General features: G+C 35.9%; 1 long non-coding RNA gene across 1 annotated transcript; it reads right to left on the reverse strand.

The window, feature by feature from the left end:
- Positions 1 to 1,427: 1,427 nt before the first annotated feature.
- LOC109706128 lies at positions 1,428 to 5,115 on the reverse strand. The gene is made up of 4 exons (XR_002215083.1): positions 5,091 to 5,115; positions 3,480 to 3,589; positions 2,464 to 2,511; positions 1,428 to 1,603 (listed from the first exon to the last, which is right to left on the reverse strand). It is a non-coding gene; the product is annotated as an uncharacterized LOC109706128 (long non-coding RNA).
- Between the last annotated feature and the right edge of the window lies 1 nt (position 5,116).

Here is a 5,116-nt window from a genome sequence, read left to right on the forward strand (position 1 = left end):
TGCGTGATTGTCGTCGCTAGATTTTCCACCGACTTTCTGCTTAATGCATCAGCTACTACATTGGCTTTTCCCAGGTGGTATAGAATAGTGACATCATAGTCTTTCAATAATTCCGACCATCGCTGTTGCCGCATGTTCAACTCTTTCTGGGTGAATAAGTATTTGAGGCTCTTGTGATCTATATACACCTCGCAATGCTTACCATAAAGTGCCTCCACAACTTTAGCGCGAATATAACCGCGGCTAGCTCAAGGTCGTGAATAGGGTAGTTCTTATCATAGCTGTTTAATTGACGCGAAGCATATGCAATGACTCGCCCACATTGCATAAGAACACACCCGAGACTACTGTACGAGGCATCACTATAAACCACAAAGCTCTCCCCCGGCGTCGGTAGAGCAAGTACTGGGGTCGATGTCAACCTCTCCTTTAATTCGCGGAAGCTCCAATCGCAATCGTCGCTCCACAAAGTGCAACCTTGCGAAGCCAAAAATCACACTTCTTTAACTTAGCATAGAGCTTCTATTCACGAAGAATCTGCATCACAGCCCTCAAGTGCACATTGTGCTCTTCGTCACTCCGCGAGTAAATTAACAGGTTGTTGATGAACACCACGACACACCGATCCAACAACGGCCGGAATACCCGATTCATCAAGTCCAAAAATGCTGCAGGGGCATTGGTAAGCCCAAACGGCATTACCGTGAACTCATAGTGGCCGTAACGCGTACAAAACGCTGTCTTGTGCACATCTTCCGGCTTAATCTTCAATTGGTGATACCTCGACTGAAGATCGATCTTTGAATATATCCGAGACCCTTGCAACTGATCAAACAGGTCATCGATTCTCGGTAACGGGCACTTATTCTTAACAGTCACCTTGTTCAGCTCGCGGTAATCAACACAAAGCCGAAGTGGTCCATTCTTCTTTTTCACAAACAGCATCGGAGCACCCCACGGTGACACACTCGGCTTCAGAAAGCCCTTATTGAGTAAGTCTTGCAACTGAGCCTTTAACTCCTTAAGATTTTGTCATTTCCACACATGATAGGAGTCATAAGTAGTCCAGTACCAAGAATATACAAGTTTTTAATAGCCTTCGAAAGCAAATTTCTCATTCCAAACTTTAAATTTAGGACATCTCCGAAATAGTATAAACCGATGAAACATTCAACCCCTATAAAAGTAAACTTGAGCCACAAACAAAGCAATACAATTTCACTACACCTGCAATAATGAAAAAGAATAATGTCATTAATAGAGTTGATTATCGTGTTGACAGAGAGATTTATTAAACCTGATCGTTACTTGTCTCCAACCGTTCAAAGTAACCACTCTTTAAATTACAACAAGGTTAAAAACCAATATAAAAACTCCACAACAACAGTTGGAGAAAAAAAAGGGAAAAAATCCATGGTGTTATCTAAATAGAAATTCCAAAAATTTTACAGGCTTTCTCAATTTAATTGGAAACAGAAAAATATCACTATGAACCCTTAGATGAGGAAAACTGCAGTAGTTTCGATGAAAACTCTGATGGTATGCGAGTGGGCCAATAACTCTTGTTGAGGCAAACCACTGTGCCTGTAGCTTCCAAAATAAGCTGAAAACAAAAAAAAGGAGTGAGATAACAAAACAATGTTTGGCACCAATTATTTAATTTAATTTAATTTTTTATTTTATTTCTTCATATTCGATACATTTTTTGTAATCTTAGGTTTGTTAACCAAAAATAGCTGAAATTTGGTTAGCAACTTTTTTCCAATGATTGAACCAGTTGACCGTTCGACTGTGACCCAATCTATAAAATAGTTCGGTGTAACCCTTTGAACCCGATATGTCAAAAAATCACTTTGAACCGATGGAACTTATAGTTCAACCATCGAGCCAGTCAATCGGTCCGATTATAATCAAACCGGCCGGATTTTTTTTGATCAAGTCATATTAAAATCCAATGGCTTAAAATCAACTTAGCTGATTTTATTTCTATTAGCATAGATTAGTCTTATAAAAAGTGAAACTTGAAAACTTAATTTCACTTAATTTAGTTTAGAAATTAGTATTTTATGATGTAATATATACATATTTTTGTACATAATAAAATTTTAAAAAATAATTAAATATTTATGATGTCATACTGACGTCACTGGTTCAACCGGTGGTGTGACGCTTGACCCAGTAATATTTCCGGGTCGCCATTCGACCTGGTTTTTAAATCATTATTTTTTTTTCCGCTTCTTCATTTTTGAAAAGTTCGAGTTTGTAAGATAACTGGCAATAACAGGAATGGAGAATTCATAAGCCAACACATTTAATTACATAGCATTGGAGTTGAAAAATGGAAAGGGAACAAAAAAGTGATACAAATAAGTGTTAAGTTTATGAAAAGGAGAAAAGAAATGAATCTGCACAAACCTCTTTATCCGGAAGCTTATAAATGAAGTGCTCGATAAATATATGCACCCCTGAGATGCCAGCAACCCTCACCTTCACAACGAACCTATCACCACTCTGGCAAATGAAGGAAAATCATTTAACACAAAGTGCTTCTTCTGGAAGCTTCTCTACTATAGAAGTTGAAGACAAACTAACCAGCAAATAAACTGTTTAATGGCGGGAAGTAGCAGTTCTTACCTAGAAGCTTCTGATTCTAACTGTGGCTAAACGATTTTGGTATGATACTACGTAAAATAGCTATGAATGCTCGTTCAAAAAGCATTTCTTTGAAAGCCCCAGTCAGAGAAAAGATGTCCCAATTTAAATAATGAGTTAAGTGCACCAGAACCTTCCGAACTTTGGTCCATTTCAGATAGCCACTAAACATGCAAAATTTTACATTTACCACTCAAACTTTCAAAATTTTGCAATTAGCAATCTAGATCCATATTTCATCTATATTATATTGATTAACATTAGCCAATTGCTCAACAAACAATAAACAAGGCAGGCCGGTGATACAGATGACTTTTTTCATACCACAAATCACTATGGTAGTGAAATTGATCATAATTATCACATTTAATTTCAAAAAAACCCAACTGATAAAAATCAATTGTTATTCTTAAGATTAGATTTTGATGTACACACAAGACCCTTCTATCTAGTCGGTATGTGTCCTTTGTTATTGTTCGATCATTTGACTAATGTTAGTCACTTCAAATTGTCTAAATATAAACCCAGACCGTCAATTGCAAAATTTTGAAAGTTTAGGTTGGAAATATGAAAATTTGAAAGTTTAGATGACTATCTACAAATAGGCGAAAGTTCAGGTGGCTCTGGTACGTCTAACACTTAAATGATTCATGGGTCGTGTACACAACACAAGTAGCTGCTTTGAGTTTTATGGTCGCAAGAGTTTAAAGGAGTTTCAACAAACCCTCCGGCTAAATAAATATAGCTAAAATTCCAAAGAATAGTCTCAAAGTTTTCAAAATTGCAAATATTTCAAGCAGAGATCAAATTGGAAGGCACGGGCATACTCTCAAAGGTGCATAAAATTTTAGGTGCAACTCTGAAAGTGCCAATGAGTCTCCGCTTCGAGCTACCGCATCAGCGTTGAGTCCAACATGTTCAAGTAACTCATGACGACCTGATCAATTTCAACGAGTATTGAATGAGATATTTTCAAAAAGAAAGTTATTCCGAACAGAAACTGATCCCATGGTCAATAGCTGGAAATTTTAGAAATTGTAGGTCCTAGATATATCCAGTAAGAGAATAGGAACTTTTAGCTATTATAGCTTTTTCTACTTAGTCTTTTAAACTATATTTAAAATATACTACCAAATATTTCAGCATGTTTTTTTTCTAATTAAACAACCAGGAGTTGGGAAAGAATTTTCTCCTTTTTTTTGAGAGAGAAAGGTAGCATGCTACCCGCTTCGTTTATTTCATTTAGAAATAAACTTAGCTGGAAATGTGAATCAACTAGGATTCGAACTTGGGTCTCGGGTACCAACCACCAAGCCCTTTTGCCACTTGCGCTAGGGACGGTCGGTTGGGGAAAGAATTTTCTAAAAGCTTGATTTTATGTGAATAACCCAAAGTATAAATTTCTTCTATCTTATCAGAAAATGGCTTGTATGATAGTAATATATTATTCTATATATTTTTGATGGTTTAACTAAGCATTAATTTTACTATAATGGGCCAAAGAGAAGTAAAAAGAGAGCAGAATCAGGTGTAAGTACAACAACAAAGAAGAATGAAGTCATGTGTTCTAATTGATCAATCTTGGGAGTTTGCAATTTCACTGACAAAAGAAACTCTAAAAACAGAACTGAAAAAGAAATTAATCAGTCCAACTAATTTCAGGGAAGGTAGAAAATCAATAGAACAGAAAAAATCATTGGCAGATGAGGTTTTTTTAATCTGATTAAGTCTGCCACGTGAAACACTGATCAGGTTCAACGTGTAATAGATATAGAGCATTCCATATTGCCATCCAAATCTACTTGATCTTAGAAAACAGTAAAAGAAAAAAAATAAGAAGTCATGGGAAATTTCAGGACAACAAAGTAAATTTTACGAAATTAAACTTGAATAACATGTTTCATTCCCATTTCAGCTATAGCTGAATATATAAACCTTTAATCAGTGAAAAACCCTAGCATATATAATTACTTCATGATTTAGCATTCGGAGGTACCAAGAGAAGTCAATTCATCAGGAAGAAAGAAACATGATAACATGTGTGATTGCCCCCTAAACTGTAGGCCCCTTTGAAATAGGACCCTGAACTTCTAATTTTTCTGAACGACACCCCCTCAACATTGATTTGTTTTTTATTTCACTTACTTCAGTCAATTGGATTGGTGATTTCATTAAATCAATAAGAACTCCATTGAAATTTACAGCCCTAACTACTTTTCAGTTTATAAAAAACATGGATTTAGTTAATAGTAAACAACCAGTTCTCCAGTAGTGATTGTAGATGTTAAGTTTAAGGAGACTACCAATTCAATTGATTGAAACAAGTCAAAATTAAGATAAATGGAGCCTCCATACATTTGAAGCAATATACATTGAGTACTAGTATACCCTTTAAAGTTGGGACATTCTAGTGACAAGTTATTGAAGAGGAGCCTCACCATGCTGACAATAGCTAGCGTAGACT

The sequence above is a fragment of the Ananas comosus genome, unplaced genomic scaffold, assembly GCF_001540865.1.
Source record: "Ananas comosus cultivar F153 unplaced genomic scaffold, ASM154086v1, whole genome shotgun sequence".
NCBI classification, from domain to species: Eukaryota; Viridiplantae; Streptophyta; class Magnoliopsida; order Poales; family Bromeliaceae; genus Ananas; species Ananas comosus.